The 24,128-nt window shown below is 38.2% G+C and overlaps 22 non-coding genes across 22 annotated transcripts; 15 read left to right on the forward strand and 7 right to left on the reverse strand.

Annotated features, from left to right (window-relative positions):
* Window positions 1-358: 358 nt before the first annotated feature.
* TRNAL-CAG (transfer RNA leucine (anticodon CAG)) lies at window positions 359-441 on the reverse strand. Its single transcript has one exon. It is a non-coding gene; the product is annotated as a tRNA-Leu (tRNA).
* A 1,690-nt stretch (window positions 442-2,131) lies between these two features.
* TRNAF-GAA (transfer RNA phenylalanine (anticodon GAA)) lies at window positions 2,132-2,204 on the forward strand. The gene has a single exon. It is a non-coding gene; the product is annotated as a tRNA-Phe (tRNA).
* Window positions 2,205-3,455: 1,251 nt separating this feature from the next.
* TRNAL-CAG (transfer RNA leucine (anticodon CAG)) lies at window positions 3,456-3,538 on the reverse strand. The gene has a single exon. It is a non-coding gene; the product is annotated as a tRNA-Leu (tRNA).
* Window positions 3,539-4,229: 691 nt separating this feature from the next.
* TRNAL-CAG (transfer RNA leucine (anticodon CAG)) lies at window positions 4,230-4,312 on the reverse strand. Its single transcript has one exon. It is a non-coding gene; the product is annotated as a tRNA-Leu (tRNA).
* Window positions 4,313-4,453: 141 nt separating this feature from the next.
* On the forward strand, window positions 4,454-4,526 carry TRNAF-GAA (transfer RNA phenylalanine (anticodon GAA)). Its single transcript has one exon. It is a non-coding gene; the product is annotated as a tRNA-Phe (tRNA).
* Window positions 4,527-5,227: 701 nt separating this feature from the next.
* Window positions 5,228-5,300, forward strand: TRNAF-GAA (transfer RNA phenylalanine (anticodon GAA)). Its single transcript has one exon. It is a non-coding gene; the product is annotated as a tRNA-Phe (tRNA).
* A 701-nt stretch (window positions 5,301-6,001) lies between these two features.
* Window positions 6,002-6,074, forward strand: TRNAF-GAA (transfer RNA phenylalanine (anticodon GAA)). The gene has a single exon. It is a non-coding gene; the product is annotated as a tRNA-Phe (tRNA).
* Window positions 6,075-7,551: 1,477 nt separating this feature from the next.
* On the forward strand, window positions 7,552-7,624 carry TRNAF-GAA (transfer RNA phenylalanine (anticodon GAA)). The gene has a single exon. It is a non-coding gene; the product is annotated as a tRNA-Phe (tRNA).
* Window positions 7,625-8,325: 701 nt separating this feature from the next.
* TRNAF-GAA (transfer RNA phenylalanine (anticodon GAA)) lies at window positions 8,326-8,398 on the forward strand. The gene has a single exon. It is a non-coding gene; the product is annotated as a tRNA-Phe (tRNA).
* A 2,801-nt stretch (window positions 8,399-11,199) lies between these two features.
* Window positions 11,200-11,282, reverse strand: TRNAL-CAG (transfer RNA leucine (anticodon CAG)). Its single transcript has one exon. It is a non-coding gene; the product is annotated as a tRNA-Leu (tRNA).
* A 141-nt stretch (window positions 11,283-11,423) lies between these two features.
* TRNAF-GAA (transfer RNA phenylalanine (anticodon GAA)) lies at window positions 11,424-11,496 on the forward strand. The gene has a single exon. It is a non-coding gene; the product is annotated as a tRNA-Phe (tRNA).
* Window positions 11,497-12,197: 701 nt separating this feature from the next.
* Window positions 12,198-12,270, forward strand: TRNAF-GAA (transfer RNA phenylalanine (anticodon GAA)). Its single transcript has one exon. It is a non-coding gene; the product is annotated as a tRNA-Phe (tRNA).
* A 702-nt stretch (window positions 12,271-12,972) lies between these two features.
* TRNAF-GAA (transfer RNA phenylalanine (anticodon GAA)) lies at window positions 12,973-13,045 on the forward strand. The gene has a single exon. It is a non-coding gene; the product is annotated as a tRNA-Phe (tRNA).
* A 701-nt stretch (window positions 13,046-13,746) lies between these two features.
* Window positions 13,747-13,819, forward strand: TRNAF-GAA (transfer RNA phenylalanine (anticodon GAA)). The gene has a single exon. It is a non-coding gene; the product is annotated as a tRNA-Phe (tRNA).
* Window positions 13,820-16,621: 2,802 nt separating this feature from the next.
* Window positions 16,622-16,704, reverse strand: TRNAL-CAG (transfer RNA leucine (anticodon CAG)). Its single transcript has one exon. It is a non-coding gene; the product is annotated as a tRNA-Leu (tRNA).
* A 141-nt stretch (window positions 16,705-16,845) lies between these two features.
* TRNAF-GAA (transfer RNA phenylalanine (anticodon GAA)) lies at window positions 16,846-16,918 on the forward strand. Its single transcript has one exon. It is a non-coding gene; the product is annotated as a tRNA-Phe (tRNA).
* A 702-nt stretch (window positions 16,919-17,620) lies between these two features.
* Window positions 17,621-17,693, forward strand: TRNAF-GAA (transfer RNA phenylalanine (anticodon GAA)). Its single transcript has one exon. It is a non-coding gene; the product is annotated as a tRNA-Phe (tRNA).
* Window positions 17,694-20,491: 2,798 nt separating this feature from the next.
* TRNAL-CAG (transfer RNA leucine (anticodon CAG)) lies at window positions 20,492-20,574 on the reverse strand. Its single transcript has one exon. It is a non-coding gene; the product is annotated as a tRNA-Leu (tRNA).
* Window positions 20,575-20,715: 141 nt separating this feature from the next.
* TRNAF-GAA (transfer RNA phenylalanine (anticodon GAA)) lies at window positions 20,716-20,788 on the forward strand. Its single transcript has one exon. It is a non-coding gene; the product is annotated as a tRNA-Phe (tRNA).
* Window positions 20,789-21,263: 475 nt separating this feature from the next.
* On the reverse strand, window positions 21,264-21,346 carry TRNAL-CAG (transfer RNA leucine (anticodon CAG)). The gene has a single exon. It is a non-coding gene; the product is annotated as a tRNA-Leu (tRNA).
* Window positions 21,347-21,487: 141 nt separating this feature from the next.
* On the forward strand, window positions 21,488-21,560 carry TRNAF-GAA (transfer RNA phenylalanine (anticodon GAA)). Its single transcript has one exon. It is a non-coding gene; the product is annotated as a tRNA-Phe (tRNA).
* A 701-nt stretch (window positions 21,561-22,261) lies between these two features.
* Window positions 22,262-22,334, forward strand: TRNAF-GAA (transfer RNA phenylalanine (anticodon GAA)). The gene has a single exon. It is a non-coding gene; the product is annotated as a tRNA-Phe (tRNA).
* Window positions 22,335-24,128: the final 1,794 nt, after the last annotated feature.

Consider the following 24,128-nt stretch of genomic DNA (forward strand, 5'->3'; position numbering starts at 1 on the left):
TCAGAACAGTCACTAATGCGAGAAGAAAATGAAAGTAGTTATACTGAAAAATTAAGTTGAAGTCGAAGTAGTATGGAGGAAATCGGAAAAAAAATCTGAGAAATATCAACATAAAGTGCTAAGGATCTTTAAGATTTTGTGTATCTTGAGGTTTATTTTATGAGATTTTTCACCTCCCTCTTCTTACTGATAGTGCAGCAGAGAACAACATGATTGTGACAGACAGGATTGAGGATCCAGAGGGTTCTCATTGGCTTTGTCCTTGGACTAATCATGTTTGTGGAAATGTCTGAATTGTGACAGAGGGACATAGTGAAAATGAAAAAAAAACAAACATGATTTTAATGTAGCAGAAACCTGTCAGAAGTGGGATTCGAACCCACGCCTCAAGTAGAGACTGCGACCTGAACGCAGCGCCTTGGACCGCTCGGCCATCCTGACAAGCACAACTGTGGAAAATTCACACTTTCTAAAAACAAACACATTTTTTGTTTGGCCCCAAAAAAATGCAAATTTTGAACTGAAAATGTATTAACGCCTTTGAGTTTGCCTTGCAATGCTGTAGCTTTAACTTTGTAGGTTGCTGAAATAGCTCAGTTGGGAGAGCGTTAGACTGAAGCTCTAAAGGTCCCAGGTCCGATCCCGGGTTTCAGCACGCTGTTTTTAAGTATGAGTGATTTGAGATAAAGTTCTTTCTCCATATGCATTTAGCAAGATTTTCATTCTTTGTGAAGTGCAGATATACCTGAAAAAAACAGTTTTAAGTATCTCTTTTCAGAACAGTCACTAATGCGAGAAGAAAATGAAAGTAGTTATACTGAAAAATTAAGTTGAAGTCGAAGTAGTATGGAGGAAATCGGAAAAAAAATCTGAGAAATATCAACATAAAGTGCTAAGGATCTTTAAGATTTTGTGTATCTTGAGGTTTATTTTATGAGATTTTTCACCTTCCTCTTCTTACTGATAGTGCAGCAGAGAACAACATGATTGTGACAGACAGGATTGAGGATCCAGAGGGTTCTCATTGGCTTTGTCCTTGGACTAATCTGGTTTGTGGAAATGTCTGAATTGTGACAGAGGGACATAGTGAAAATGAAAAAAAAAAAAACATGATTGTAATGTAACAGAAACCTGTCAGAAGTGAGATTCGAACCCACGCCTTAAGTAGAGACTGCGACCTGAACGCAGCGCCTTGGACCGCTCGGCCATCCTGACAAGCACAACTGTGGAAAATTCACACTTTCTAAAAACAAACACATTTTTTGTTTGGCCCCAAAAAAAGGCAAATTTTGAACTGAAAATGTATTAACGCCTTTCAGTTTGCCTTGCAATGCTGTAGCTTTAACTTTGTAGGTTGCTGAAATAGCTCAGTTGGGAGAGCATTAGACTGAAGATCTAAAGGTCCCTGGTCCGATCCCGGGTTTCAGCACGCTGTTTTTAAGTATGAGTGATTTGAGATAAAGTTCTTTCTCCATATGCATTTAGCAAGATTTTCATTCTTTGTGAAGTGCAGATATACCTGAAAAAAACAGTTTTAAGTATCTCTTTTCAGAACAGTCACTAATGCGAGAAGAAAATGAAAGTAGTTATACTGAAAAATTAAGTTGAAGTCGAAGTAGTATGGAGGAAATCGGAAAAAAAATCTGAGAAATATCAACATAAAGTGCTAAGGATCTTTAAGATTTTGTGTATCTTGAGGTTTATTTTATGAGATTTTTCACCTCCCTCTTCTTACTGATAGTGCAGCAGAGAACAACATGATTGTGACAGACAGGATTGAGGATCCAGAGGGTTCTCATTGGCTTTGTCCTTGGACTAATCTGGTTTGTGGAAATGTCTGAATTGTGACAGAGGGACATAGTGAAAATGAAAAAAAAACAAAACATGATTGTAATGTAACAGAAACCTGTCAGAAGTGGGATTTGAACCCACCCCTCAAGTAGAGACTGCGACCTGAACGCAGCGCCTTGGACCGCTCGGCCATCCTGACAAGCACAACTGTGGAAAATTCACACTTTCTAAAAACAAACACATTTTTTGTTTGGCCCCAAAAAAATGCAAATTTTGAACTAAAAATTTATTAACGCCTTTGAGTTTGCCTTGCAATGCTGTAGCTTTAACTTTGTAGGTTGCTGAAATAGCTCAGTTGGGAGAGCGTTAGACTGAAGATCTAAAGGTCCCTGGTCCGATCCCGGGTTTCAGCACGCTGTTTTTAAGTATGAGTGATTTGAGATAAAGTTCTTTCTCCATATGCATTTAGCAAGATTTTCATTCTTTGTGAAGTGCAGATATACCTGAAAAAAACAGTTTTAAGTATCTCTTTTCAGAACAGTCACTAATGCGAGAAGAAAATGAAAGTAGTTATACTGAAAAATTAAGTTGAAGTCGAAGTAGTATGGAGGAAATCGGAAAAAAAATCTGAGAAATATCAACATAAAGTGCTAAGGATCTTTAAGATTTTGTGTATCTTGAGGTTTATTTTATGAGATTTTTCACCTCCCTCTTCTTACTGATAGTGCAGCAGAGAACAACATGATTGTGACAGACAGGATTGAGGATCCAGAGGGTTCTCATTGGCTTTGTCCTTGGACTAATCTGGTTTGTGGAAATGTCTGAATTGTGACAGAGGGACATAGTGAAAATGAAAAAAAAAAAAACATGATTGTAATGTAACAGAAACCTCTCAGAAGTGGGATTCGAACCCACCCCTCAAGTAAAGACTGCGACCTGAACGCAGCGCCTTGGACCGCTCGGCCATCCTGACAAGCACAACTGTGGAAAATTCACACTTTCTAAAAACAAACACATTTTTTGTTTGGCCCCAAAAAAATGCAAATTTTGAACTGAAAATGTATTAACGCCTTTGAGTTTGCCTTGCAATGCTGTAGCTTTAACTTTGTAGGTTGCTGAAATAGCTCAGTTGGGAGAGCGTTAGACTGAAGCTCTAAAGGTCCCAGGTCCGATCCCGGGTTTCAGCACGCTGTTTTTAAGTATGAGTGATTTGAGATAAAGTTCTTTCTCCATATGCATTTAGCAAGATTTTCATTCTTTGTGAAGTGCAGATATACCTGAAAAAAACAGTTTTAAGTATCTCTTTTCAGAACAGTCACTAATGCGAGAAGAAAATGAAAGTAGTTATACTGAAAAATTAAGTTGAAGTCGAAGTAGTATGGAGGAAATCGGAAAAAAAATCTGAGAAATATCAACATAAAGTGCTAAGGATCTTTAAGATTTTGTGTATCTTGAGGTTTATTTTATGAGATTTTTCACCTCCCTCTTCTTACTGATAGTGCAGCAGAGAACAACATGATTGTGACAGACAGGATTGAGGATCCAGAGGGTTCTCATTGGCTTTGTCCTTGGACTAATCATGTTTGTGGAAATGTCTGAATTGTGACAGAGGGACATAGTGAAAATGAAAAAAAAACAAACATGATTTTAATGTAGCAGAAACCTGTCAGAAGTGGGATTCGAACCCACGCCTCAAGTAGAGACTGCGACCTGAACGCAGCGCCTTGGACCGCTCGGCCATCCTGACAAGCACAACTGTGGAAAATTCACACTTTCTAAAAACAAACACATTTTTTGTTTGGCCCCAAAAAAATGCAAATTTTGAACTGAAAATGTATTAACGCCTTTGAGTTTGCCTTGCAATGCTGTAGCTTTAACTTTGTAGGTTGCTGAAATAGCTCAGTTGGGAGAGCGTTAGACTGAAGCTCTAAAGGTCCCAGGTCCGATCCCGGGTTTCAGCACGCTGTTTTTAAGTATGAGTGATTTGAGATAAGGTTCTTTCTCCATATGCATTTAGCAAGATTTTCATTCTTTGTGAAGTGCAGATATACCTGAAAAAAACAGTTTTAAGTATCTCTTTTCAGAACAGTCACTAATGCGAGAAGAAAATGAAAGTAGTTATACTGAAAAATTAAGTTGAAGTCGAAGTAGTATGGAGGAAATCGGAAAAAAAATCTGAGAAATATCAACATAAAGTGCTAAGGATCTTTAAGATTTTGTGTATCTTGAGGTTTATTTTATGAGATTTTTCACCTCCCTCTTCTTACTGATAGTGCAGCAGAGAACAACATGATTGTGACAGACAGGATTGAGGATCCAGAGGGTTCTCATTGGCTTTGTCCTTGGACTAATCATGTTTGTGGAAATGTCTGAATTGTGACAGAGGGACATAGTGAAAATGAAAAAAAAACAAACATGATTTTAATGTAGCAGAAACCTGTCAGAAGTGGGATTCGAACCCACGCCTCAAGTAGAGACTGCGACCTGAACGCAGCGCCTTGGACCGCTCGGCCATCCTGACAAGCACAACTATGGAAAATTCACACTTTCTAAAAACAAACACATTTTTTGTTTGGTCCCAAAAAAATGCAAATTTTGAACTGAAAATGTATTAACGCCTTTGAGTTTGCCTTGCAATGCTGTAGCTTTAACCTTATAGGTTGCTGAAATAGCTCAGTTGGGAGAGCGTTAGACTGAAGATCTAAAGGTCCCTGGTCCGATCCCGGGTTTCAGCATGCTGTTTTTAAGTATGAGTGATTTGAGATAAAGTTCTTTCTCCATATGCATTTAGCAAGACTTTCATTCTTTGTGAAGTGCAGATATACCTGAAAAAAACAGTTTTAAGTATCTCTTTTCAGAACAGTCACTAATGCGAGAAGAAAATGAAAGTAGTTATACTGAAAAATTAAGATGAAGTCGAAGTAGTATGGAGGAAATCGGAGAAAAAATCTGAGAAATATCAACATAAAGTGCTAAGGATCTTTAAGATTATGTGTATCTTGAGGCTTATTTTATGAGATTTTCCACCTCCATCTTCTTACTGATAGTGCAGCAGAGAACAACATGATTGTGACAGACAGGATTGAGGATCCAGAGGGTTCTCATTGGCTTTGTCCTTGGACTAATCTGGTTTGTGGAAATGTCTGAATTGTGACAGAGGGACATAGTGAAAATGAAAAAAAAAGAAACATGATTGTAATGTAACAGAAACCTGTCAAAAGTGGGATTCGAACCCACCCCTCAAGTAGAGACTGCGACCTGAACGCAGCGCCTTGGACCGCTCTGCCATCCTGACAAGCACAACTGTGGAAAATTCACACTTTCTAAAAACAAACACATTTTTTGTTTGGCCCCAAAAAAATGCAAATTTTGAACTGAAAATGTATTAACGCCTTTGAGTTTGCCTTGCAATGCTGTAGCTTTAACTTTGTAGGTTGCTGAAATAGCTCAGTTGGGAGAGCGTTAGACTGAAGATCTAAAGGTCCCTGGTCCGATCCCGGGTTTCAGCACGCTGTTTTTAAGTATGAGTGATTTGAGATAAAGTTCTTTCTCCATATGCATTTAGCAAGATTTTCATTCTTTGTGAAGTGCAGATATACCTGAAAAAAACAGTTTTAAGTATCTCTTTTCAGAACAGTCACTAATGCGAGAAGAAAATGAAAGTAGTTATACTGAAAAATTAAGTTGAAGTCGAAGTAGTATGGAGGAAATCGGAGAAAAAATCTGAGAAATATCAACATAAAGTGCTACGGATCTTTAAGATTTTGTGTATCTTGAGGTTTATTTTATGAGATTTTCCACCTCCCTCTTCTTACTGATAGTGCAGCAGAGAACAACATGATTGTGACAGACAGGATTGAGGATCCAGAGGGTTCTCATTGGCTTTGTCCTTGGACTAATCTGGTTTGTGGAAATGTCTGAATTGTGACAGAGGGACATAGTGAAAATGAAAAAAAAAAAAACATGATTGTAATGTAACAGAAACCTGTCAGAAGTGAGATTCGAACCCACGCCTCAAGTAGAGACTGCGAACTGAACGCAGCGCCTTGGACCGCTCGGCCATCCTGACAAGCACAACTGTGGAAAATTCACACTTTCTAAAAACAAACACATTTTTTGTTTGGCCCCAAAAAAAGGCAAATTTTGAACTGAAAATTTATTAACGCCTTTGAGTTTGCCTTGCAATGCTGTAGCTTTAACTTTGTAGGTTGCTGAAATAGCTCAGTTGGGAGAGCGTTAGACTGAAGATCTAAAGGTCCCTGGTCCGATCCCGGGTTTCAGCACGCTGTTTTTAAGTATGAGTGATTTGAGATAAAGTTCTTTCTCCATATGCATTTAGCAAGATTTTCATTCTTTGTGAAGTGCAGATATACCTGAAAAAAACAGTTTTAAGTATCTCTTTTCAGAACAGTCACTAATGCGAGAAGAAAATGAAAGTAGTTATACTGAAAAATTAAGTTGAAGTCGAAGTAGTATGGAGGAAATCGGAAAAAAAATCTGAGAAATATCAACATAAAGTGCTAAGGATCTTTAAGATTTTGTGTATCTTGAGGTTTATTTTATGAGATTTTTCACCTACCTCTTCTTACTGATAGTGCAGCAGAGAACAACATGATTGTGACAGACAGGATTGAGGATCCAGAGGGTTCTCATTGGCTTTGTCCTTGGACCAATCTGGTTTGTGGAAATGTCTGAATTGTGACAGAGGGACATAGTGAAAATGAAAAAAAAACAAAACATGATTGTAATGTAACAGAAACCTGGCAGACGTGGGATTCGAACCCTCGCCTCAAGTAGAGACTGCGACCTGAACGCAGCGCTTTGGACCGCTCGGCTATCCTGACAAGCACAACTGTGGAAAATTCACACTTTCTAAAAACAAACACATTTTTTGTTTGGCCCCAAAAAAATGCAAATTTTGAACTGAAAATGTATTAACGCCTTTGAGTTTGCCTTGCAATGCTGTAGCTTTAACTTTGTAGGTTGCTGAAATAGCTCAGTTGGGAGAGCGTTAGACTGAAGATCTAAAGGTCCCATGTCCGATCCCGGGTTTCAGCACGCTGTTTTTAAGTATGAGTGATTTGAGATAAAGTTCTTTCTCCACATGCATTTAGCAAGATTTTCATTCTTTGTGAAGTGCAGATATACCTGAAAAAAACAGTTTTAAGTATCTCTTTTCAGAACAGTCACTAATGCGAGAAGAAAATGAAAGTAGTTATACTGAAAAATTAAGTTGAAGTCGAAGTAGTATAGAGGAAATCGAAGAAAAAATCTGAGAAATATCAACATAAAGTGCTAAGGATCTTTAAGATTTTGTGTATCTTGAGGTTTATTTTATGAGATTTTCCACCTCCCTCTTCTTACTGATAGTGCAGCAGAGAACAACATGATTGTGACAGACAGGATTGAGGATCCAGAGGGTTCTCATTGGCTTTGTCCTTGGACTAATCTGGTTTGTGGAAATGTCTGAATTGTGACAGAGGGACATAGTGAAAATGAAAAAAAAAAAAAACATGATTGTAATGTAACAGAAACCTGTCAGAAGTGGGATTCGAACCCACCCCTCAAGTAGAGACTGCGACCTGAACGCAGCGCCTTGGACCGCTCGGCCATCCTGACAAGCACAACTGTGGAAAATTCACACTTTCTAAAAACAAACACATTTTTTGTTTGGCCCCAAAAAAATGCAAATTTTGAACTGAAAATGTATTAACGCCTTTGAGTTTGCCTTGCAATGCTGTAGCTTTAACTTTGTAGGTTGCTGAAATAGCTCAGTTGGGAGAGCGTTAGACTGAAGATCTAAAGGTCCCTGGTCCGATCCCGGGTTTCAGCACGCTGTTTTTAAGTATGAGTGATTTGAGATAAAGTTCTTTCTCCATATGCATTTAGCAAGATTTTCATTCTTTGTGAAGTGCAGATATACCTGAAAAAAACAGTTTTAAGTATCTCTTTTCAGAACAGTCACTAATGCGAGAAGAAAATGAAAGTAGTTATACTGAAAAATTAAGTTGAAGTCGAAGTAGTATGGAGGAAATCGGAAAAAAAATCTGAGAAATATCAACATAAAGTGCTAAGGATCTTTAAGATTTTGTGTATCTTGAGGTTTATTTTATGAGATTTTTCACCTCCCTCTTCTTACTGATAGTGCAGCAGAGAACAACATGATTGTGACAGACAGGATTGAGGATCCAGAGGGTTCTCATTGGCTTTGTCCTTGGACTAATCTGGTTTGTGGAAATGTCTGAATTGTGACAGAGGGACATAGTGAAAATGAAAAAAAACAAAACATGATTGTAATGTAACAGAAACCTGTCAGAAGTGGGATTCGAACCCACCCCTCAAGTAGAGACTGCGACCTGAACGCAGCGCCTTGGACCGCTCGGCCATCCTGACAAGCACAACTATGGAAAATTCACACTTTCCAAAAACAAACACATTTTTTGTTTGGCCCCAAAAAAATGCAAATTTTGAACTGAAAATGTATTAACGCCTTTGAGTTTGCCTTGCAATGCTGTAGCTTTAACTTTGTAGGTTGCTGAAATAGCTCAGTTGGGAGAGCGTTAGACTGAAGATCTAAAGGTCCCTGGTCCGATCCCGGGTTTCAGCACGCTGTTTTTAAGTATGAGTGATTTGAGATAAAGTTCTTTCTCCACATGCATTTAGCAAAATTTTCATTCTTTGTGAAGTGCAGATATACCTGAAAAAAACAGTTTTAAGTATCTCTTTTCAGAACAGTCACTAATGCGAGAAGAAAATGAAAGTAGTTATACTGAAAAATTAAGTTGAAGTCGAAGTAGTATAGAGGAAATCGAAGAAAAAATCTGAGAAATATCAACATAAAGTGCTACGGATCTTTAAGATTTTGTGTATCTTGAGGTTTATTTTATGAGATTTTACACCTCCCTCTTCTTACTGATAGTGCAGCAGAGAACAACATGATTGTGACAGACAGGATTGAGGATCCAGAGGGTTCTCATTGGCTTTGTCCTTGGACTAATCTGGTTTGTGGAAAAGTCTGAATTGTGACATAGGGACATAGTGAAAATGAAAAAAAAAAAAAACATGATTGTAATGTAACAGAAACCTGTCAGAAGTGGGATTCAAACCCACGCCTCAAGTAGAGACTGCAACCTGAACGCAGCGCCTTGGACCGCTCGGCCATCCTGACAAGCACAACTGTGGAAAATTCACACTTTCTAAAAACAAACACATTTTTTGTTTGGCCCCAAAAAAAGGCAAATTTTGAACTGAAAATGTATTAACGCCTTTGAGTTTGCCTTGCAATGCTGTAGCTTTAACTTTGTAGGTTGCTGAAATAGCTCAGTTGGGAGAGCGTTAGACTGAATATCTAAAGGTCTCTGGTCCGATCCTGTGTTTCAGCACGCTGTTTTTAAGTATGAGTGATTTGAGATAAAGTTCTTTCTCCATATGCATTTAGCAAGATTTTCATTCTTTGTGAAGTGCAGATATACCTGAAAAAAACAGTTTTAAGTATCTCTTTTCAGAACAGTCACTAATGCGAGAAGAAAATGAAAGTAGTTATACTGATAAATTAAGTTGAAGTCGAAGTAGTATGGAGGAAATCGGAGAAAAATCTGAGAAATATCAACATAAAGTGCTACGGATCTTTAAGATTTTGTGTATCTTGAGGTTTATTTTATGAGATTTTCCACCTCCCTCTTCTTACTGATAGCGCAGCAGAGAACAACATGATTGTGACAGACAGGATTGAGGATCCAGAGGGTTCTCATTGGCTTTGTCCTTGGACTAATCTGGTTTGTGGAAAAGTCTGAATTGTGACAGAGGAACATAGTGAAAATGAAAAAAAAAAAAAACATGATTGTAATGTAACAGAAACCTGTCAGAAGTGGGATTCGAACCCACGCCTCAAGTAGAGACTGCAATCTGAACACAACGCCTTGGACCGCTCGGCCATCCTGACAAGCACAACCGTGGAAAATTCACACTTTCTAAAAACAAACACATTTTTTGTTTGGCTCCAAAAAAAGGCAAATTTTGAACTGAAAATGTATTAACGCCTTTGAGTTTGCCTTGCAATGCTGTAGCTTTAACTTTGTAGGTTGCTGAAATAGCTCAGTTGGGAGAGCGTTAGACTGAATATCTAAAGGTCTCTGGTCCGATCCCGGGTTTCAGCACGCTGTTTTTAAGTATGAGTGATTTGAGATAAAGTTCTTTCTCCATATGCATTTAGCAAGATTTTCATTCTTTGTGAAGTGCAGATATACCTGAAAAAAACAGTTTTAAGTATCTCTTTTCAGAACAGTCACTAATGCGAGAAGAAAATGAAAGTAGTTATACTGAAAAATTAAGTTGAAGTCGAAGTAGTATAGAGGAAATCGAAGAAAAAATCTGAGAAATATCAACATAAAGTGCTACGGATCTTTAAGATTTTGTGTATCTTGAGGTTTATTTTATGAGATTTTACACCTCCCTCTTCTTACTGATAGTGCAGCAGAGAACAACATGATTGTGACAGACAGGATTGAGGATCCAGAGGGTTCTCATTGGCTTTGTCCTTGGACTAATCTGGTTTGTGGAAAAGTCTGAATTGTGACATAGGGACATAGTGAAAATGAAAAAAAAAAAAAACATGATTGTAATGTAACAGAAACCTGTCAGAAGTGGGATTCGAACCCACGCCTCAAGTAGAGACTGCAACCTGAACGCAGCGCCTTGGACCGCTCGGCCATCCTGAGAAGCACAACTGTGGAAAATTCACACTTTCTAAAAACAAACACATTTTTTGTTTGGCCCCAAAAAAAGGCAAATTTTGAACTGAAAATGTATTAACGCCTTTGAGTTTGCCTTGCAATGCTGTAGCTTTAACTTTGTAGGTTGCTGAAATAGCTCAGTTGGGAGAGCGTTAGACTGAATATCTAAAGGTCTCTGGTCCGATCCCGTGTTTCAGCACGCTGTTTTTAAGTATGAGTGATTTGAGATAAAGTTCTTTCTCCATATGCATTTAGCAAGATTTTCATTCTTTGTGAAGTGCAGATATACCTGAAAAAAACAGTTTTAAGTATCTCTTGTCAGAACAGTCACTAATGCGAGAAGAAAATGAAAGTAGTTATACTGAAAAATTAAGTTGAAGTCGAAGTAGTATGGAGGAAATCGGAGAAAAAATCTGAGAAATATCAACATAAAGTGCTACGGATCTTTAAGATTTTGTGTATCTTGAGGTTTATTTTATGAGATTTTCCACCTCCCTCTTCTTACTGATAGTGCAGCAGAGAACAACATGATTGTGACAGACAGGATTGAGGATCCAGAGGGTTATCATTGGCTTTGTCCTTGGACTAATCTGGTTTGTGGAAATGTCTGAATTGTGACAGAGGGACATAGTGAAAATGAAAAAAAAAAAAACATGACTGTAATGTAACAGAAACCTGTCAGAAGTGGGATTCGAACCCACGCCTCAAGTAGAGACTGCGACCTGAACGCAGCGCCTTGGACCGCTCGGCCATCCTGACAAGCACAACTGTGGAAAATTCACACTTTCTAAAAACAAACACATTTTTTGTTTGGCCCCAAAAAAAGGCAAATTTTGAACTGAAAATGTATTAACGCCTTTGAGTTTGCCTTGCAATGCTGTAGCTTTAACCTTGAAGGTTGCTGAAATAGCTCAGTTGGGAGAGCGTTAGACTGAAGATCTAAAGGTCCCTGGTCCGATCCCGGGTTTCAGCATGCTGTTTTTAAGTATGAGTGATTTGAGATAAAGTTCTTTCTCCATATGCATTTAGCAAGACTTTCATTCTTTGTGAAGTGCAGATATACCTGAAAAAAACAGTTTTAAGTATCTCTTTTCAGAACAGTCACTAATGCGAGAAGAAAATGAAAGTAGTTATACTGAAAAATTAAGATGAAGTCGAAGTAGTATGGAGGAAATCGGAGAAAAAATCTGAGAAATATCAACATAAAGTGCTAAGGATCTTTAAGATTATGTGTATCTTGAGGCTTATTTTATGAGATTTTCCACCTCCCTCTTCTTACTGATAGTGCAGCAGAGAACAACATGATTGTGACAGACAGGATTGAGGATCCAGAGGGTTCTCATTGGCTTTGTCCTTGGACTAATCTGGTTTGTGGAAATGTCTGAATTGTGACAGAGGGACATAGTGAAAATGAAAAAAAAAAAAACATGATTGTAATGTAACAGAAACCTGTCAGAAGTGAGACTCGAACCCACGCCTCAAGTAGAGACTGCGAACTGAACGCAGCGCCTTGGACCGCTCGGCCATCCTGCCAAGGACAACTGTGTAAAATTCACACTTTCTAAAAACAAACACATTTTTTGTTTGGCCCCAAAAAAAGGCAAATTTTGAACTGAAAATGTATTAACGCCTTTGAGTTTGCCTTGCAATGCTGTAGCTTTAACTTTGTAGGTTGCTGAAATAGCTCAGTTGGGAGAGCGTTAGACTGAAGATCTAAAGGTCCCTGGTCCGATCCCGGGTTTCAGCACGCTGTTTTTAAGTATGAGTGATTTGAGATAAAGTTCTTTCTCCATATGCATTTAGCAAGATTTTCATTCTTTGTGAAGTGCAGATATACCTGAAAAAAACAGTTTTAAGTATCTCTTTTCAGAACAGTCACTAATGCGAGAAGAAAATGAAAGTAGTTATACTGAAAAATTAAGTTGAAGTCGAAGTAGTATGGAGGAAATCGGAAAACAAATCTGAGAAATATCAACATAAAGTGCTAAGGATCTTTAAGATTTTGTGTATCTTGAGGTTTATTTTATGAGATTTTTCACCTCCCTCTTCTTACTGATAGTGCAGCAGAGAACAACATGATTGTGACAGACAGGATTGAGGATCCAGAGGGTTCTCATTGGCTTTGTCCTTGGACTAATCTGGTTTGTGGAAATGTCTGAATTGTGACAGAGGGACATAGTGAAAATGAAAAAAAAAAAAAACATGATTGTAATGTAACAGAAACCTGTCAGAAGTGGGATTCGAACCCACCCCTCAAGTAGAGACTGCGATCTGAACGCAGCGCCTTGGACCGCTCGGCCATCCTGACAAGCACAACTGTGGAAAATTCACACTTTCTAAAAACAAACACATTTTTTGTTTGGCCCCAAAAAAATGCAAATTTTGAACTGAAAATGTATTAACGCCTTTGAGTTTGCCTTGCAATGCTGTAGCTTTAACTTTGTAGGTTGCTGAAATAGCTCAGTTGGGAGAGCGTTAGACTGAAAATCTAAAGGTCCCTGGTCCGATCCCGGGTTTCAGCACGCTGTTTTTAAGTATGAGTGATTTGAGATAAAGTTCTTTCTCCATATGCATTTAGCAAGATTTTCATTCTTTGTGAAGTGCAGATATACCTGAAAAAAACAGTTTTAAGTATCTCTTTTCAGAACAGTCACTAATGCGAGAAGAAAATGAAAGTAGTTATACTGAAAAATTAAGTTGAAGTCGAAGTAGTATGGAGGAAATCGGAAAAAAAATCTGAGAAATATCAACATAAAGTGCTAAGGATCTTTAAGATTTTGTGTATCTTGAGGTTTATTTTATGAGATTTTTCACCTCCCTCTTCTTACTGATAGTGCAGCAGAGAACAACATGATTGTGACAGACAGGATTGAGGATCCAGAGGGTTCTCATTGGCTTTGTCCTTGGACTAATCTGGTTTGTGGAAATGTCTGAATTGTGACAGAGGGACATAGTGAAAATGAAAAAAAACAAAACATGATTGTAATGTAACAGAAACCTGTCAGAAGTGGGATTCGAACCCACCCCTCAAGTAGAGACTGCGACCTGAACGCAGCGCCTTGGACCGCTCGGCCATCCTGACAAGCACAACTGTGGAAAATTCACACTTTCCAAAAACAAACACATTTTTTGTTTGGCCCCAAAAAAATGCAAATTTTGAACTGAAAATGTATTAACGCCTTTGAGTTTGCCTTGCAATGCTGTAGCTTTAACTTTGTAGGTTGCTGAAATAGCTCAGTTGGGAGAGCGTTAGACTGAAGATCTAAAGGTCCCTGGTCCGATCCCGGGTTTCAGCACGCTGTTTTTAAGTATGAGTGATTTGAGAAAAAGTTCTTTCTCCATATGCATTTAGCAAGATTTTCATTCTTTGTGAAGTGCAGATATACCTGAAAAAAAAAGGTTTTAAGTATCTCTTTTCAGAACAGTCACTAATGCGAGAAGAAAATGAAAGTAGTTATACTGAAAAATTAAGTTGAAGTCGAAGTAGTATGGAGGAAATCGGAGAAAAAATCTGAGAAATATCAACATAAAGTGCTACGGATCTTTAAGATTTTGTGTATCTTGAGGTTTATTTTATGAGATTTTCCACCTCCCTCTTCTTACTGATAGTGCAGCAGAGAACAACATGATTGTGACAGACAGGATTGAGGATCCAGAGGGTTCTCATTGGCTTTGTCCTTGGACTAATCTGGTTTGTGGAAATGTCTGAATTGTGACAGAGGGACATAGTGAAAATGAAAAAAAAACAAAACATGACTGTAATGTAACAGAAACCTGGCAGACGTGGGATTCGAACCCACGCCTCAAGTAGAGACTGCGACCTGAATGCAGCGCCTTGGACCGCTCGGCTATCCTGACAAGCACAACTGTGGAAAATTCACACTTTCTAAAAACAAACACATTTTTTGTTTGGCCCCAAAAAAATGCAAATTTTGAACTGAAAATGTATTAACGCCTTTGAGTTTGCCTTGCAATGCTGTAGCTTTAACTTTGTAGGTTGCTGAAATAGCTCAGTTGGGAGAGCGTTAGCCTGAAGATCTAAAGGTCCCATGTCCGATCCCGGGTTTCAGCACGCTGTTTTTAAGTATGAGTGATTTGAGATAAAGTTCTTTCTCCACGTGCATTTAGCAAGATTTTCATTCTTTGTGAAGTGCAGATATACCTGAAAAAAACAGTTTTAAGTATCTCTTTTCAGAACAGTCACTAATGCGAGAAGAAAATGAAAGTAGTTATACTGAAAAATTAAGTTGAAGTCGAAGTAGTATAGAGGAAATCGAAGAAAAAATCTGAGAAATATCAACATAAAGTGCTACGGATCTTTAAGATTTTGTGTATCTTGAGGTTTATTTTATGAGATTTTCCACCTCCCTCTTCTTACTGATAGTGCAGCAGAGAACAACATGATTGTGACAGACAGGATTGAGGATCCAGAGGGTTCTCATTGGCTTTGTCCTTGGACTAATCTGGTTTGTGGAAAAGTCTGAATTGTGACATAGGGACATAGTGAAAATGAAAAAAAAAAAAAACATGATTGTAATGTAACAGAAACCTGTCAGAAGTGGGATTCGAACCCACGCCTCAAGTAGAGACTGCAACCTGAACGCAGCGCCTTGGACCGCTCGGACATCCTGACAAGCACAACTGTGGAAAATTCACACTTTCTAAAAACAAACACATTTTTTGTTTGGCCCCAAAAAAAGGCAAATTTTGAACTGAAAATGTATTAACGCCTTTGAGTTTGCCTTGCAATGCTGTAGCTTTAACTTTGTAGGTTGCTGAAATAGCTCAGTTGGGAGAGCGTTAGACTGAATATCTAAAGGTCTCTGGTCCGATCCCGTGTTTCAGCACGCTGTTTTTAAGAATGAGTGATTTGAGATAAAGTTCTTTCTCCATATGCATTTAGCAAGATTTTCATTCTTTGTGAAGTGCAGATATACCTGAAAAAAACAGTTTTAAGTATCTCTTTTCAGAACAGTCACTAATGCGAGAAGAAAATGAAAGTAGTTATACTGATAAATTAAGTTGAAGTCGAAGTAGTATGGAGGAAATAGGAGAAAAATCTGAAAAATATCAACATAAAGTGCTACGGATCTTTAAGATTTTGTGTATCTTGAGGTTTATTTTATGAGATTTTCCACCTCCCTCTTCTTACTGATAGCGCAGCAGAGAACAACATGATTGTGACAGACAGGATTGAGGATCCAGAGGGTTCTCATTGGCTTTGTCCTTGGACTAATCTGGTTTGTGGAAAAGTCTGAATTGTGACAGAGGGACTTAGTGAAAATGAAAAAAAAAAAAACCATGATTGTAATGTAACAGAAACCTGTCAGAAGTGGGATTCGAACCCACGCCTCAAGTAGAGACTGCAATCTGAACGCAACGCCTTGGACCGCTCGGCCATCCTGACAAGCACAACTGTGGAAAATTCACACTTTCTAAAAACAAACACATTTTTTGTTTGGCTCCAAAAAAAGGCAAATTTTGAACTGAAAATGTATTAACGCCTTTGAGTTTGCCTTGCAATGCTGTAGCTTTAACTTTGTAGGTTGCTGAAATAGCTCAGTTGGGAGAGCGTTAGACTGAATATCTAAAGGTCTCTGGTCCGATCCCGGGTTTCAGCACGCTGTTTTTAAGTATGAGTGATTTGAGATAAAGTTCTTTCTCCATATGCATTTAGCAAGATTTTCATTCTTTGTGAAGTGCAGATATACCTGAAAAAAACAGTTTTAAGTATCTCTTTTCAGAACAGTCACTAATGCGAGAAGAAAATGAAAGTAGTTATACTGAAAAATTAAGTTGAAGTCGAAGTAGTATGGAGGAAATCGGAGAAAAAATCTGAGAAATATCAACATAAAGTGCTACGGATCTTTAAGATTTTGTGTATCTTGAGGTTTATTTTATGAGATTTTCCACCTCCCTCTTCTTACTGATAGTGCAGCAGAGAACAACATGATTGTGACAGACAGGATTGAGGATCCAGAGGGTTCTCATTGGCTTTGTCCTTGGACTAATCTGGTTTGTGGAAATGTCTGAATTGTGACAGAGGGACATAGTGAAAATGAAAAAAAAAAAAACATGACTGTAATGTAACAGAAACCTGTCAGAAGTGGGATTCGAACCCACGCCTCAAGTAGAGACTGCGACCTGAACGCAGCGCCTTGGACCGCTCGGCCATCCTGACAAGCACAACTGTGGAAAATTCACACTTTCTAAAAACAAACACATTTTTTGTTTGGCCCCAAAAAAAGGCAAATTTTGAACTGAAAATGTATTAACGCCTTTGAGTTTGCCTTGCAATGCTGTAGCTTTAACTTTGTAGGTTGCTGAAATAGCTCAGTTGGGAGAGCGTTAGACTGAAGATCTAAAGGTCCCTGGTCCGATCCCGGGTTTCAGCAAGCTGTTTATAAGTATGAGTGATTTGAGATAAAGTTCTTTCTCCATATGCATTTAGCAAGATTTTCATTCTTTGTGAAGTGCAGATATACCTGAGAAAAACAGTTTTAAGTATCTCTTTTCAGAACAGTCACTAATGCGAGAAGAAAATGAAAGTAGTTATACTGAAAAATTAAGTTGAAGTCGAAGTAGTATGGAGGAAATCGGAGAAAAAATCTGAGAAATATCAACATAAAGTGCTAAGGATCTTTAAGATTTTGTGTATCTTGAGGTTTATTTTATGAGATTTTCCTCCTCCCTCTTCTTACTGATAGTGCAGCAGAGAACAACATGATTGTGACAGACAGGATTAAGGATCCAGAGGGTTCTCATTGGCTTTGTCCTTGGACTAATCTGGTTTGTGGAAATGTCTGAATTGTGACAGAGGGACATAGTGAAAATGAAAAAAAAACAAAACATGATTGTAATGTAACAGAAACCTGTCAGACGTGGGATTCAAACCCACGCCTCAAGTAGAGACTGCGACCTGAACGCAGCGCCTTGGACCGCTCGGCCATCCTGACAAGCACAACTGTGGAAAATTCACACTTTCTTAAAACAAACACATTTTTTGTTTGGCCCCAAAAAAAGGCAAATTTTGAACTGAAAATTTATTAACGCCTTTGAGTGTGCCTTGCAATGCTGTAGCTTTAACTTTGTAGGTTGCTGAAATAGCTCAGTTGGGAGAGCGTTAGACTGAAGATCTAAAGGTCCCTGGTCCGATCCCGGGTTTCAGCACGCTGTTTTTAAGTATGAGTGATTTGAGATAAAGTTCTTTCTCCATATGCATTTTGCTAGATTTTCTTTCTTTGTGAAGTGCAGATATACCTGAAAAAAACAGTTTTAAGTATCTCTTTTCAGAACAGTCACTAATGCGAGAAGAAAATGAAAGTAGTTATTCTGAAAAATTAAGTTGAAGTCGAAGTAGTATGGAGGAAATCGGAGAAAAAATCTGAGAAATATCAACATAAAGTGCTAAGGATCTTTAAGATTTTGTGTATCTTGAGGTTTATTTTATGAGGTTTTCCACCTCCCTCTTCTTACTGATAGTGCAGCAGAGAACAACATGATTGTGACAGACAGGATTGAGGATCCAGAGGGTTCTCATTGGCTTTGTCCTTGGACTAATCTGGTTTGTGGAAATGTCTGAATTGTGACAGAGGGACATAGTGAAAATGAAAAAAAAACAAAACATGATTGTAATGTAACAGAAACCTGTCACACGTGGGATTCGAACCCACGCCTCAAGTAGAGACTGCGACCTGAACGCAGCGCCTTGGACCGCTCGGCCATCCTGACAAGCACAATTGTGGAAAATTCACACTTTCTAAAAACAAACACATTTTTTGTTTGGCCCCAAAAAAGGCAAATTTTGAACTGAAAATTTATTAACGCCTTTGAGTTTGCCTTGCAATGCTGTAGCTTTAACTTTGTAGGTTGCTGAAACAGCTCAGTTGGGAGAGCGTTAGACTGAAGATCTAAAGGTCCCTGGTCCGATCCCGGGTTTCAGCACGCTGTTTTTAAGTATGAGTGATTTGAGATAAAGTTCTTTCTCCATATGCATTTAGCAAGATTTTCATTCTTTGTGAAGTGCAGATATACCTGAAAAAAACAGTTTTAAGTATCTCTTTTCAGAACAGTCACTAATGCGAGAAGAAAATGAAAGTAGTTATACTGAAAAATTAAGTTGAAGTCGAAGTAGTATGGAGGAAATCAGAAAAAAAATCTGAGAAATATCAACATAAAGTGCTAAGGATCTTTAAGATTTTATGTATCTTGAGGTTTATTTTATGAGATTTTTCACCTCCCTCTTCTTACTGATAGTGCAGCAGAGAACAACATGATTGTGACAGACAGGATTGAGGATCCAGAGGGTTCTCATTGGCTTTGTCCTTGGACTAATCTGGTTTGTGGAAATGTCTGAATTGTGACAGACTGACATAGTGAAAATGAAAAAAAAAAAAACATGACAGTAATGTAACAGAAACCTGTCAGAAATGGGATTAGAACCCACGCCTCAAGTAGAGACTGCGACCTGAACGCAGCGCCTTGGACCGCTCGGCCATCCTGACAAGCACAACTGTGGAAAATTCACACTTTCTAAAAACAAACACATTTTTTGTTTGGCCCCAAAAAAAGGCAAATTTTGAACTGAAAATGTATTAACGCCTTTGAGTTTGCCTTGCAATGCTGTAGCTTTAACTTTGTAGGTTGCTGAAATAGCTAAGTTGGTAGAGCGTTAGACTGAAGATCTAAAGGTCCTGGTCTGATCCTGGGGTTCAGCACGCTGTTTTTAAGTATGAGTGATTTGAGATAAAGTTCTTTCTCCATATGCATTTGGCAAGATTTTCATTCTTTGTGAAGTGCAGATATACCTGAAAAAAACAGTTTTAAGTATCTCTTTTCAGAACAGTCACTAATGCGAGAAGAAAATGAAAGTAGTTATACTGAAAAATTAAGTTGAAGTCGAAGTAGTATGGAGGAAATCAGAAAAAAAATCTGAGAAATATCAACATAAAGTGCTAAGGATCTTTAAGATTTTGTGTATCTTGAGGTATATTTTATGAGATTTTCCACCTCCCTCTTCTTACTGATAGTGCAGCAGATAACAACATGATTGTGACAGACAGGATTGAGGATCCAGAGGGTTCTCATTGGCTTTGTCCTTGGACTAATCTGGTTTGTGGAAATGTCTGAATTGTGACAGAGGGACATAGTGAAAATGAAAAAAAAAAAAACATGATTGTAATGTAACAGAAACCTGTCAGAAGTGGGATTCGAACCCACACCTCAAGTAGAGACTGCGACCTGAACGCAGCGCCTTGGACCGCTCGGCCATCCTGACAAGCACAACTGTGGAAAATTCACACTTTCTAAAAACAAACACATTTTTTGTTTGGCCCCAAAAAAATGCAAATTTTGAACTGAAAATGTATTAACGCCTTTGAGTTTGCCTTGCAATGCTGTAGCTTTAACTTTGTAGGTTGCTGAAATAGCTCAGTTGGGAGAGCGTTAGACTGAAGATCTAAAGGTCCCTGGTCCGATCCCGTGTTTCAGCACGCTGTTTTTAAGTATGAGTGATTTGAGATAAAGTTCTTTCTCCATATGCATATAGCAAGATTTTCATTCTTTGTGAAGTGCAGATATACCTGAAAAAAACAGTTTTAAGTATCTCTTTTCAGAACAGTCACTAATGCGAGAAGAAAATGAAAGTAGTTATACTGAAAAATTAAGTTGAAGTCGAAGTAGTATGGAGGAAATCAAAGAAAAAATCTGAGAAATATCAACATAAAGTGCTAAGGATTTTTAAGATTTTGTGTATCTTGAGGTTTATTTTATAAGATTTTCCACCTCCCTCTTCTTACTGATAGTGCAGCAGAGAACAACATGATTGTGACAGACAGGATTGAGGATCCAGAGGGTTCTCATTGGCTTTGTCCTTGGACTAATCTGGTTTGTGGAAATGTCTGAATTGTGACAGAGGGACATAGTGAAAATGAAAAAAAACAAAACATGATTGTAATGTAAGAGAAACCTGTCAGAAGTGGGATTCGAACCCACGCCTCAAGTAGAGACTGCGACCTGAACGCAGCGCCTTGGACCGCTCGGCCATCCTGACAAGCACAACTGGGGAAAATTCACACTTTCTAAAAATAAACACATTTTTTGTTTGGCCCCAAAAAAAGGCAAATTTTGAACTGAAAATTTATTAACGCCTTTGAGTTTGCCTTGAAATGCTGCAGCTTTATCTTTGTAGGTTGCTGAAATAGCTCAGTTGGGAGAGCGTTAGACTGAAGATCTAAAGGTCCCTGGTCCGATCCCGGGTTTCAGCACGCTGTTTTTAAGTATGAGTGATTTGAGATAAAGTTCTTTCTCCATATGCATTTAGCAAGATTTTCATTCTTTGTGAAGTGCAGATATACCTGAAAAAAACAGTTTTAAGTATCTCTTTTCAGAACAGTCACTAATGCGAGAAGAAAATGAGAGTAGTTATACTGAAAAATTAAGTTGAAGTCGAAGTAGTATGGAGGAAATCAGAAAAAAATCTGAGAAATATCAACATAAAGTGCTAAGGATCTTTAAGATTTTGTGTATCTTGAGGTTTATTTTATGAGATTTTTTACCTCCCTATTCTTACTGATAGTGCAGCAGAGAACAACATGATTGTGACAGACAGGATTGAGGATCCAGAGGGTTCTCATTGGCTTTGTCCTTGGACTAATCTGGTTTGTGGAAATGTCTGAATTGTGACAGTGGGACATAGTGAAAATGAAAAAAAAAAAACATGATTGTAATGTAACAGAAACCTGTCAGAAGTGGGATTCGAACCCACGCCTCAAGTAGAGACTGCGACCTGAACGCAGCGCCTTGGACCGCTCGGCCATCCTGACAAGCACAACTGTGGAAAATTCACACTTTCTAAAAGCAAACACATTTTTTGTTTGGCCCCAAAAAAATGCAAATTTTGAACTGAAAATGTATTAACGCCTTTGAGTTTGCCTTGCAATGCTGTAGCTTTAACTTTGTAGGTTGCTGAAATAGCTCAGTTGGGAGAGCGTTAGACTGAAGATCTAAAGGTCCCTGGTCCGATCCCGGGTTTCAGCACGCTGTTTTTAAGTATGAGTGATTTGAGATAAAGATCTTTCTCCATATGCATTTAGCAAGAATTTCATTCTTTGTGAAGTGCAGATATACCTGAAAAAAACAGTTTTAAGTATCTCTTTTCAGAACAGTCACTAATGCGAGAAGAAAATGAAAGTAGTTATACTGAAAAATTAAGTTGAAGTCGAAGTAGTATGGAGGAAATCGGAAAAAAAATCTGAGAAATATCAACATAAAGTGCTAAGGATCTTTAAGATTTTGTGTATCTTGAGGTTTATTTTATGAGATTTTTCACCTCCCTCTTCTTACTGATAGTGCAGCAGAGAACAACATGATTGTGACAGACAGGATTGAGGATCCAGAGGGTTCTCATTGGCTTTGTCCTTGGACTAATCTGGTTTGTGGAAATGTCTGAATTGTGACAGAGGGACATAGTGAAAATGAAAAAAAACAAAACATGATTGTAATGTAACAGAAACCTGTCAGAAGTGGGATTCGAACCCACCCCTCAAGTAGAGACTGCGACCTGAACGCAGCGCCTTGGACCGCTCGGCCATCCTGACAAGCACAACTGTGGAAAATTCACACTTTCCAAAAACAAACACATTTTTTGTTTGGCCCCAAAAAAATGCAAATTTTGAACTGAAAATGTATTAACGCCTTTGAGTTTGCCTTGCAATGCTGTAGCTTTAACTTTGTAGGTTGCTGAAATAGCTCAGTTGGGAGAGCGTTAGACTGAAGATCTAAAGGTCCCTGGTCCGATCCCGGGTTTCAGCACGCTGTTTTTAAGTATGAGTGATTTGAGATAAAGTTCTTTCTCCATATGCATTTAGCAAGATTTTCATTCTTTGTGAAGTGCAGATATACCTGAAAAAAACAGTTTTAAGTATCTCTTTTCAGAACAGTCACTAATGCGAGAAGAAAATGAAAGTAGTTATACTGAAAAATTAAGTTGAAGTCGAAGTAGTATGGAGGAAATCGGAGAAAAAACCTGAGAAATATCAACATAAAGTGCTACGGATCTTTAAGATTTTGTGTATCTTGAGGTTTATTTTATGAGATTTTCCACCTCCCTCTTCTTACTGATAGTGCAGCAGAGAACAACATGATTGTGACAGACAGGATTGAGGATCCAGAGGGTTCTCATTGGCTTTGTCCTTGGACTAATCTGGTTTGTGGAAATGTTTGAATTGTGACAGAGGGACATAGTGAAAATGAAAAAAAAACAAAACATGATTGTAATGTAACAGAAACCTGGCAGACGTGGGATTCGAACCCACGCCTCAAGTAGAGACTGCGACCTGAACGCAGCGCCTTGGACCGCTCAGCTTTCCTGACAAGCACAACTGTGGAAAATTCACACTTTCTAAAAACAAACACATTTTTTGTTTGGCCCCAAAAAAAGGCAAATTTTGAACTGAAAATGTATTAACGCCTTTGAGTTTGCCTTGCAATGCTGTAGCTTTAACTTTGTAGGTTGCTGAAATATCTCAGTTGGGAGAGCGTTAGCCTGAAGATCTAAAGGTCCCATGTCCGATCCCGGGTTTCAGCACGCTGTTTTTAAGTATGAGTGATTTGAGATAAAGTTCTTTCTCCACGTGCATTTAGCAAGATTTTCATTCTTTGTGAAGTGCAGATATACCTGAAAAAAACAGTTTTAAGTATCTCTTTTCAGAACAGTCACTAATGCGAGAAGAAAATGAAAGTAGTTATACTGAAAAATTAAGTTGAAGTCGAAGTAGTATAGAGGAAATCGAAGAAAAAATCTGAGAAATATCAACATAAAGTGCTACGGATCTTTAAGATTTTGTGTATCTTGAGGTTTATTTTATGAGATTTTCCACCTCCCTCTTCTTACTGATAGTGCAGCAGAGAACAACATGATTGTGACAGACAGGATTGAGGATCCAGAGGGTTCTCATTGGCTTTGTCCTTGGACTAATCTGGTTTGTGGAAAAGTCTGAATTGTGACATAGGGACATAGTGAAAATGAAAAAAAAAAAAAACATGATTGTAATGTAACAGAAACCTGTCAGAAGTGGGATTCGAACCCACGCATCAAGTAGAGACTGCAACCTGAACGCAGCGCCTTGGACTGCTCGGACATCCTGACAAGCACAACTGTGGAAAATTCACACTTTCTAAAAACAAACACATTTTTTGTTTGGCCCCAAAAAAAGGCAAATTTTGAACTGAAAATGTATTAACGCCTTTGAGTTTGCCTTGCAATGCTGTAGCTTTAACTTTGTAGGTTGCTGAAATAGCTCAGTTGGGAGAGCGTTAGACTGAATATCTAAAGGTCTCTGGTCCGATCCCGCGTTTCAGCACGCTGTTTTTAAGTATGAGTGATTTGAGATAAAGTTCTTTCTCCATATGCATTTAGCAAGATTTTCATTCTTTGTGAAGTGCAGATATACCTGAAAAAAACAGTTTTAAGTATCTCTTTTCAGAACAGTCACTAATGCGAGAAGAAAATGAAAGTAGTTATACTGATAAATTAAGTTGAAGTCGAAGTAGTATGGAGGAAATCGGAGAAAAATCTGAGAAATATCAACATAAAGTGCTACGGAT

Source organism: Anomaloglossus baeobatrachus, chromosome 1 (assembly GCF_048569485.1).
Source record: "Anomaloglossus baeobatrachus isolate aAnoBae1 chromosome 1, aAnoBae1.hap1, whole genome shotgun sequence".
NCBI lineage: Eukaryota > Metazoa > Chordata > Amphibia > Anura > Aromobatidae > Anomaloglossus > Anomaloglossus baeobatrachus.